We start from the raw sequence: 11,444 nt of genomic DNA on the forward strand, positions 1-11,444 counted from the left end.
ACGGGCCCTACTTTGTAGATTAGGTACCATTAGCTTTTTCCAAAGTGTGTTCAGTGAGAAATATTCCAGGCAGTACAAAATGATCTCTAAAATGTTGGCCAAGATTGAAAGCAGGATGTATTTCCCTGGGCAGCAATTGATATGAAAAAAATTACATAACAAATATATAATCCAAATTATTTTAGGCTTTATTTGATTGCAAAAAGATAATCTTGCTATCTCAAGTAAAGGGAAATAGAATTTGTTCAAGGATGCATTTGGGACAATAATGGAAACAGACATACACAGGAAAATCAAGAAGAGAAATCATAGGAATGGAAATTTTCAAGGAGTCTGAAATCGATATTCTGTGTCTAAAGTAGTTCCACAGATCTCAGAAAAAAACTCTTTGTGGAGATTCACAAAGATTCAAAATGCCATCCTCAGCCACTCTGGCTCTAGTCTGTTTTTGAATTATAATTGTTATTCCCTTGCTACCCAGATGTAAGAGTTGAAATCCTCTGATTTAAATACTAACAACCACCTTTGAATAGATAGATCAATTTAGAGATTATTGTACTACCTGGATTGTCTTTCTGCAAGCTCTGATAAGTGAGATCTTATGGTAGGAACTTGGTCACCTGAGAATGAATACTCTATAGGACTTTGGGCAAAGAAATTTCATTTTTAAATAATTGTTCATGTCTTTAATCGATTTTATCTATTTCACAGCCTGTCAGGAATTAGTTACACAAAGTTATAAACCACAAGTTTACAAAAAACAAATTATGTACTGGTATTTGGTTTTCAAAAATGTAGAAATAATCATTATCTTATAAATTGTATAAATAATTGTTTTATAAAATGAATTTAGTTTTATATTTAAGAAGTAGTGAAAGGAATTAGGGAAGATGAAAAGGTAAATGTGATACAGGGGAAAAAATAGGAGGGAGCAACAAAATAGACTGAATAGGAAAACAGTGGTGTGCATGCAGAAAAAGTGGAGGCAGAGAGATGAATCAAAAAATGCAGAAAATGAATAATATGATAGAATAGTATGTATCATATAGTCAAGTAAACACAGCATTGGTTTCATAGGCCATGAAATTTTGAATTGAATCACAGTTTTGCCATTTACTACATGTGTATATATTTAAAATCGCCGAACTTAAATTGTCAAATTATGTATACCTAATATTTATTTATTTTTGCTGAGTACTAAAGCTAAAATAATAAGTAATGCAGTTAATATAATTGGCACTGATTTAACGTGCAATGCTAATTTAACATATTTCTTTGGAAGAAATTTATAGTATATACTCAAATATCACACAATATATAGACAACTTTATAGAAATAAAGTTTGAAACATACCTTAAGGGCAATATTATTTTGAGTAATGATTTAGATTTCTAAATTTTGATCCATAAGCTCAGCAAAATATTAACTGAACAGAGACAATTAAATGATATGTGCAGTACTCTACAAAGGAAGAAAAGTGAATACACCCTTCACTCTTAAACTTTTAATACAAATTAAAAAAATATTTTTTCTTCCTTCTGTCTCCTTTTCTTTATTCATCATATTAATTTAAATAGAAATGTTTGGCAATTAAATATTTATTGCAATTATTCATAAGTTTAAACAAGTTATTTAATATACTTATTTTAAATGTATATTTGTCTTACAAGGGCAATATAAATTTGAATCAAGATAATTTGGAAGAACCCGCAGAAATTTGCAGTATCATAAATTATTTCATCTGTGATGAACATAAGCTAAATAGCATACTTTATTTTGAGATAAGAGAAAATATCTTGGAAAAGGAAATTCTCCAGGAAATAAATCGGACTAAAAACTGAAAACTGGGCAAATTTGTTTTTCCAAGGATATAATGACTCATTTTATATAATTCTGATTTTTAAATCATAGACTTTGTAATATTTGCTATTTCAACACATCTTTTTACTTTCCAACATAAATATTTTAAATACTCTTGAAAACAAATGACCAAATAAAAATTTTATAATTGTGAAAGTTAAAAAATGGTGATCATCTACTTCCAGTCATTATGATGATGGATGATTTCTTGTTTAAAATCATAGTCTTATAGAAATGACCTTTACTTAAGGTACAATGGTATTATATACAGTATCACAATGTTTTTTAAAGATATAGAAAGTTGATCATTGTGTATGGAATGATTAAAATATTATAAAATGCACATTTATAATGATCTCTTAGACAAAATAACATTAACATGAATGATATCACATAAAATAAAAACAAAGCAATCATTAAACTTTAAATCAAAAAATTTTCTAATTTATGCATGTTTCTCATAGTTTATACTATTATATTTACATCTATGCACACCTTATATTTCCTATGTATCACTGTGTATACACATTACACATATACTCATGTATATACATATATAATAACTATTTTAATATATAAATATGTAAACACTATAGTATATATTATCAACACTATATATATATATATATAAATTTAACTTTTGGATATTGCAGTATAATATTAAATAACTCGTCAAAATAAAGAGGAAACGGTGTCTCCATTTTAATGTGAAAATCTTATTTGCAGCTTACCAAATTATAATTAAACATTACAAAATATTAAGTAGTATGACAACTGTTGAGCAGATAATTATGTCAAATATTATTTTTAATTTATGTAGATTCAAATAACCAATGGCCTATAAATATCCTGATAATTAATGGTATTTTTTAGTATTAGCTTCAACAATGCAAATTTTCCTGCAGGAGTTTCTTCTCTTGACTCTAGCAAAAGGAGAGTGAGGTTATTATAATAGACTGTAGCTTCACACTGCCCCTACTACTTCCAGTTAATTGCATATAACCCTGGGCGCATTTCTTAATTTTTCTAATATTCAGTCTCTTCAATTGTAAAATGAGGATAAGTACCTATGTAGCCTACAGTTCTACATGAAGTGAAAATGTGCAAATGTGCGTAAAGCATTTAGAACAGTGAGTGCCTGGCACATAAGCCAGCAGTAAATGACAGCTCCTACTAGATATTAACTATGTACTTGTGTTCTCATGAATGCTTACATGGCCTGCTTTCAACCTTGACATTTTCAGGAATAAGAGAAAGAACAAAGGTATACAGGTAATTAAATTGATCCCAAAAATTATCAAAGGAAAATCATAGAGCAAAAAAATAGTAATTTAGGCAAACGTTTTCCAAGTATCAAATTTTTACGTGGCGTTTTTTACATTTTTGTCTATGGGTTACTTTACATTGTCAAATGTTTGAGCAAAACCATGTAAATAAGATGTCATTATGAAGAAAAAATTGTGGTTCCCCAGCATTTGTATCAGTGGCCCAATATAGAAATGTGCCAAATGATGCCCGGAGGTAGGCCTCATCTGTTGCCTTTTGCCCTCCAGAAATGTTCACATTCTTTTTAATCTTTTCTTTGCTTCTTTTTGTTGAAGTAAACATGCTCTTCCTATCGTTATGAGCCACATGCCACAAATGGTGAAAGAGGGTACTAAATATAATAAAAAGTAGAGGTAGGCACAAGTATCAGCAAAAGAGAATGGATAGCATTAAAATGCAATGTGAATATCCACAAGGCATTGTCATTAAGTCTGCAAGGTTTTTGCCATTTGGTTCTGTAGATTAACTCATCCCCCAAAAAGAACTGATTTGCAATTACATCATATTTTTGGTTAAAGAAACAAAAAAAAATTAACTCATCTTCTGTGGTATCTCACATTGGTTCTCTCTAAGTATATCTAAGTATGCATTTATGTTATTGTGACTCTTATATTGACATTTATAAATATTAAATATATTATGATACATTTTAGTCAGAATCCTATTCCAGGGTAGGGAAATTAGGAAGTGAGTAAATGGGAATTGATGATCATTTCTTTTCTTGACTAGCAGCTCAGGAAAACAGCTAAGAGTCTCCTTAAAGGGTAGTCTCCATGCTGAAACTAGCTAATTGACTCTCAATCCATCCCTCTTTCCTTTCACTCATAGATGGCTTTAAATCATGTGAAATTCTGCATCTCGCTGAATGGAAAGAGGAGAGCAGGACCTGGAGAAACCAGTAGCCTTAGAGTGCTTGTTAAAGTTTAATAATTTTAAATACATAATGCAGCCAAAGCAGGGATTGACTCTTCCGTACCTTGTTTTAAAGATAGTCGCTTACTCTACGACGTTAGATACTGATATTGTTGAGTTGAAAATTCAAAACTGGATTAACTTGACTAAGCACACTATTTAAACTTAGATAATATTATGGTTCTCCATAGCTCTCATCAGTGTGTAGAATCTCTAAAGTACATGCTCAACACCTTGAACTTTAACTATTGAGATAATTAAGAATTCAGACATGTGTTTTCTATGGAGGAATCCTATTTCCTATTAGAATGTAACTGTGTATCTAAATAGATTATATAAGAAATCCTTAGTGAAAATGACTAAGTATAAAATATAGGTTAAAGGAAAAGAAATTCCTGGATATTTGGGAAGGTCTAAATTCCATCATATAACTCATTATTGCCAGCTAGTCAGTCAAGGAAAAGTCATCACTGTGCTGCTTTAATCCTCTTCTTAGGAGCCAAAGATTCTGGACATATATACAGCTTGTAATATAGTTTATCATCTGCTGCCCTGGCCTCTCCAGCAATATAGAGGCCTCTGTAAGGGTTTTGAAAGCTGCAACTAATTAATGCAATTTTTTAGAAAAAAATTATTTCATAATTTTCTGCTTCTGTTAAAATAAGCATTACTGAAAACTTTTTACATAATTTTACATAATTATTAGTTTTAAGTATACAGTACATTGGTTAGACATTTATGTAGTTTATAAAATGATCCTAATTGCTCTTTCTAATTGCTCTTTCTCTCCTCTGGCTCTCCACCTAGCCATTACAGTAATGCTGACTGCATTGCATTCCCTATGCCGTACTCCCCAAAAAAATCATTGTTGATCACAAATGGTAAGGAAATCTTATTGCTAGTTGACCTGAAGCACATGGTGGCAAACGAACTCATTATCTCCTCGTAAAATTTATCACCCAAAGTGTAAATATACCTGTAAAAAGCAGACTTGTATTTGGCATCCATATCCTCCTTACTATTTGTTTGAAAAACTACTTCATGAGAAAAATACATGAATGAATGTAGTAAGGAAAACAATATAATTCTATATTGCTATAAATATTCAAAATATTATGGTAATGTGTTAGTATGGATTGTTTGGAGAGGTTCTAGGCGGAAAAGATCTCAGCAACACCAATTACCCTGAGACAGTGATGCTCACCAAATAGCAGGTATGACAGAAATCATGCTTTCTGGATAGTGTGGGCTTTGAGCAGAAAAGGTAAATTTTTGTTTCCTACCTAAGAAATGTTGAAAATATTCATCAACAGTACTGTGGATATTTATACCAAAATAAATGTAATAAGAATATGGGTTCAGGCAAAGGCATAGGCAGCAAAGCGATAAGGAGGAGAGAAATCTAAAAGTTTAGCAGAATATGAGCTAACTAGAGAGGCTGAATTTTGTTTAACAAGATCTAGGTTCTTTTTGTAGATAGGCATATTTTTTATAAAGTTTTTACTTTTGCTTAACACAAGAGGAATACTATGAAACTTAAAAAAAAAAAGGCAGTAGAGTCTCAGGACAGGATTGAGAGCAGAGAGTGGGAGTTGGAAAGGCGTCTTGGGGAGTTGGCATTTTAACTATGCATTTAGGAATATGTCCTACTCAGAACTGTTATAATAAAGTGCCATAAACTGGGAGGCTTATAAACAATGGAAATTCGTTTCTCACAGTTCCAGAGGCTCCACAGATCAGGATGCCAGCAAGATCAGTTTCTGATGAGGGCCCTCTTCTGAGTTGCACACAAATATCTTTTCATTGTATCCTTAAAGGCGACATGAGTGAGGGAGAGAGCTCTCTGGGGATTCTTTAGTAAGAGCACTAATCCCATCATTATGGACTCCACTCTCATGGCCTAAACATCTCCCAGAGGACCCTCCTCCTAATACCATCGCCTTGGGTAAGAGAGGAGAGGAGGCATCTGAAAAATGCAAAGGAAAGGGCTTGCAGAAATGACCAACTCAGCCAGTTAAAGTCCATTCCTGCCTGCCATCTCCCCTCCTCCAAGACTCTCCAGCTAAGATATTTTTCCATAGCTACCTCAAGGCCTCTCCAGCTCACATATGTTGATTCATAGCTACCCTACTAATATTCTTCCTTATCTCTGTAGCTGTGTAGGAATAACAAGACTGTAAAACTGCTTGTCATGTTACAATCGGGGCTCAGCCTTTGGATAGGAATCCGCTGAGTGGGTGCCATCATCAATAAGTGCTACTTTCTCCTTATAGCCTCGGTGTCCCATCTCTCCATTCGAGAATCCTATAACAGTGCTGATAACACCAAGGTCGCAGATTCTACAAGGCAAACGAACTGTAAATAGATAAGACCAGTAGTCTGGAAATTCCTCTCCCTTGCAGCCCCCCACCTGAAGCTCCCTTTCCCCATCCTGAGTCATGAATTGCACGTAGTAGAACCTCAGACAAAAAAAATCACACACCCCTTACATGGACACTGCAGAGGTACATAAACTGTAGTAAATTTAACCAAAGCGAGCTCGTGCTTGGTGGTGTTAACCCCATGCACTCCGCCGGTATTAAATTCTTCTTCCTCTAACAAAGTTATCTGAGCATCCAGTTTCCTCTGTCGGGTGTTGCTTCCTGCAACATGGGGGTTAGAATTTGAACATATGGATTTGGGGGAGACAAAAATACTCAATCCATAGCAGAATATATAAGTAAAAAGCTGGGAGCATGGGGCTTTAAGAAAAGCTTTCTAGAGAAATGTAAGGAAGTTTCCAATAGTATGTTCAAGAAAGTAGGCATAATTTGATACAAATAAAACAAGGACATGGTAAGAAAGTAATTTTCTTATAAATATTTTAAATAATTTTATATGTTTAGAAAGTAACAAAACTCATCAAAGTGTTTAAAAATACTATTTTCAAAGAACAGTTTCTTCACATGTGTTTGTGAAGGCAAGGTTTTTCCCATAGTCATTCACTTTCATGTAATAGAAAATTAATCTGGGTCCAATTTATGGGCTCTTATTTTATTTATTTTTCTTTAGCAATTATAAATTTGCCATAGGAGAATTCATCATGTAATGAATAAATGAATTTTGAGAAAGTATTTGAAGTAGAAAACAGTAGCCCAGCAGGAAAAAAAAAAAATGAAGATGATTATTATGTTCCACAGATAAAACGAGGAACACATCAATAAGGATGTCGCAGAATGCAGCATGCTTAGGGCAAGGCAATGGAAGAATGTAAAAACTTTTACGAAGTACATCAAGGAGAATTTTTCCACTTAAATTAATAGAGAAGTGATTACCTGGTGAAAATGATATTTAAAGTTGAGAGAAGGTGGCTTTTTCAAATATGTCAAAAGCTCTGGAAAAAATTAATAAATTGACTCTTATGTGAGAAGTCAGTGAATCTTTCAACAAGTGGTTTAAAATCAAGAAACCATTCAGAACTAAGCTGTGACTTAAATGGCAAATGTGTGCGAGAGAGTCAGGAAGTGATTACAGTAATTGACCCAGCATTGTCCTTAGAGGTGTACTTGGCAGTTCCCGGAATGACTCAACAGATAAAAGTAAGTTTTAAAATGTTTCATAGCTCTCGTGTTGAAAATGGTATTCCTACATTAGGAAAAAGAAAAACTGGCAAAAATGATAAGTACTAAAAGTACTCACATTCATGAGAAAATTAACCTGGTTTGACATTTCATCTATATGATAAGCCAGCAGCAGTAAAGCTACAATAAATCAGATATGTGTGTTGAGGAAAAATTGTAGATGAAATAATCATTGAGGTTAAACATGATATTCAAATATATAATATATACTCTTTAGGTTGAAATGCCCTTGAAAGTTTAAACTTAAATAGAAAATCAGCTGTCCTTAAATAACACATTCATGGAGCAGCGCAGCTAGCACAGTGCTTTGAATACAAGCGGTTGCTTCAGATGACCTTGCTGGTCACCACTGCTCTTTAATTTCAAACACAAGTCTATGATCATTCGGTGATGCACTGCACTGCCACATTCTGCCAGCACCATCATTCACAGAAACTTCTAACTTTAAAGAAATACTGATCTTTAATGGAAAGAGAGAATGTCTGACCTTCATATAGTAAATAAAATAAAATAAATAAAATAAAATAAAATAATAAAATAAATAAAGTAAATTAAAATAAAAATAAAATAAAAATTTAATTTAAAAAGATCATAAATACTAAATTAGGAAGGAATATAAGGCTTGGGGAAAATTCTATAAATTTAAATATGGCAATAGCTTCATTAGCATCCTCCCTGAAAATAAGAAAGAGCTTTAGAAAAATATTTAGAATACCATAGTCCTTTCTAAGTGGGTCATCAGTAATTTCATAAGCACCAAACTTATTTTCTTCCTCCTTACACTGAATGTACTGCATAGTATTCTCGTCAACTTTTTTCATGAAAGTCTTTATTTTTATGGGCAATACACATTTTTGTTCTCTATTTGTCTCTCCTCATTTTTGTTCTGTTATTCACGTTTTGTTTTGTTTTGTTTTGTTTTTGATTATTCACTATCTCATAAAGTATGGTTCCTAAGTGGATTTGGTCCTCTCATTACACATTATTTCTTTTGTTAACATCTTCTACTGATATACTTTCAAAATCACGTTTATATTGACAACTCTCAAAGTGCCCTTTCCCATTTAGAGACTCTTCTCTTGCTCTAGATACTTATTTCCAGATGTCAGCTTTTAACTCCATCTGAGTACAGTGCCCTCTTCCGACCAACAAATTAATCATCCTTTCTTCTTTGATAATAATATTAGCACCTTCTGAGTCTGCCACGGTCTTCTACTAAAAATCTTAGCACATTTCCCCCCTCTCTTTTATTTCTCATCAAATATTGTCACATATATTTACTTACTTTAATCATTCTGGCACTAGCCCATTCCTTATATATTCATTCAAATTATTGCAGTAGCTTCCTAAATGTTCTCCTTGTCTCAAATTTCACATGGCCAACCCATTCTTTAACTGATACTAATTTTTTTTTATCCTATTCCAATTATTAGGCCATCATACACCATTCAAATGCCTTCATGTCCAATCTCATAGCCTACTGACGACATATCTAATTTATATTTTGTTGCTTTTGAGACATTTGACATTGCATCTCCAATTTTCCTTTTCAGACATAATGTCATTAAACCTAATTCAAACCAAGCACAATGCTTTGATGTTTTCTGACAATATCCTTCCCATGTTCACACTGTTCTTTGATCCTGAAATACACTCACGCAAGTTGGTCTCCAAATCAGAGTCTACCTTGAAAAGCTCTCTATGTAAACTTTCATAGGTCCTTTCATCTAAATATAATCACTTCCTTTTAAGTGCTCCAACTGCTGAATTTTTAAACTTATTTAACAGCATTTATCACATTATCAAAAGACCACAGAGACAAATTTGCAATCTGACATGTCAGAGTCATTGATGCAGCAAGGGTGATGCTCCAGAGAAATGTCCCACGTAAGGTTTAGCTTCATGTGGAATGATTTTAAGAAAAGTCTAAGGAAAGTGGAGATAGGTTTGGAATCATTCACTTTTTCTGAGGCAAGATTGAGAGAAGTGAGGATTAACTAGGCATGGGATGCCCTCAAAGTGAAGATGGCTTAGTAATTGGCTATCTCTAGTTATAAATGAAAACAGCAAAGAATGTGCTTAGTAGGAAAGCAGTAATCACTCAAAAAGGAGATTGTTATGGCATTTTACAACTGCTATATGATCTTGAGAGATGCAACATTTTCTTTTAACTTAGTAGCTGTAACTTGCTATGTCTCCCCACTCTCTCTCCCTCAAGCTAATTAATGAGAGAGATCTTTTGTGTTTTTCAGTCCAGGCTGATTCTTACTTTTATTTACAGACAGTATTTAATGTTGACCCTTCTGTATATACTATTTTTCTCTACTGTTTGAGGTTAGAGACATTAACTTTCATTTTTTTCAGGAGAAATGATATAACCTACTTGTCAAGACACAGTTATGAACTTACATGAGTTCCAGTCCTGGTTTCTCTGCCTTGTAGCTTTTTTATAATTTCATCTTCTTGTGCTGTTTATTCAACAATAAAATGAGAATCATAGTACAATATCTCATGGCTTATTGTAATGAGTAATAAAGTAATACTTATAAATAGTGTTGCATAGTGGTTGGCCTTTATAAGTTCTTAAAAAGCATTATATGTCATATTTAATTATTCCCATGTAGTTTCTAGTAGAAGGATCTATAAATAACAGACTTTGATGATCTCAAAAAATTAAATTAAGAGAAAAATACACCTTATTATCAAAATCCAGAGACAACTACTCCTTTAGGGTGGTATAGTTACTTCCATAAATAATCAGAGATTGTTTCCAATTTTTTGCTTCATAAAATCCAGTTATAAATATTTATTTTTAAAATGTTTTTATATATATATTTTTTCTATTCAGGATTATTTATTTAAGAGAGAGATTTTCTGAAGTAGAATGGTTATTTCGAAATTATGTGTCTCTTTATGTTTAAGTCACATAAAATTGTATTATCGAGGGTTGTTTTTTCTTCTTATGAGCACAGTCCAAATTTATGAGAAATGAACAATGCTAAGAAAAATATGAAATGGAAAACTTTGGTTATTTTCTTAAATGTGATTACATAAATAATTGTTACTTTTAGGATATATATATATATATAACACAAATAATTGTTACTTTTAGGATACATATATATGTATTATAGGTATATATAGGTATGTATGTATATATACCTATATATATAATTATATGTATATATAATCATGTTTCTTATACTTGAGTTCTGCCAGAAATTCTCATTGGTACATAATAGGTGATCAATATTATTGAATTAAGTAATTGAAAAAAAATTACCATTCTGTTATTTCAAAATGAAGTGAAATTTAACAGACTCTCAAGAGTTAGTAGGTTACTAGGCTCTATACCAAGAGCTGGAGCACAGAGATAAAAATTGTAGACCGTTTCCTCAAGGAATTCATAATCTAGTCAGTAAACCAAAGCATATCACGTAGTTTTATCACCTCTGATTGTTTCCGAACCTTGCAAATGATGATAATTTAATCTTCCTGCCACCCCGGCGAAAGAGAGAGAGGGAGAGAGTGAGAGGCGGGGGGAGAGAAATGGAGAGAGAAAGAGGGAGGGAAGAAGGAGGAGGAGAGAGAGAGATTGGAAGGAGTGAGAAAGAAAGGAAAAGGGACAATGCATTATCACTTTGGCAGGAACTTAGTTGAGGACTATGCATACTCAATGGAGATTATTTTTCAAACTTATCTTACTTGCGAACAACATATTTTGTC

The sequence above is a fragment of the Pteropus alecto genome, unplaced genomic scaffold (genome assembly GCF_000325575.1).
Source record: "Pteropus alecto unplaced genomic scaffold, ASM32557v1 scaffold81, whole genome shotgun sequence".
In the NCBI taxonomy this organism is placed as follows: Eukaryota; Metazoa; Chordata; class Mammalia; order Chiroptera; family Pteropodidae; genus Pteropus; species Pteropus alecto.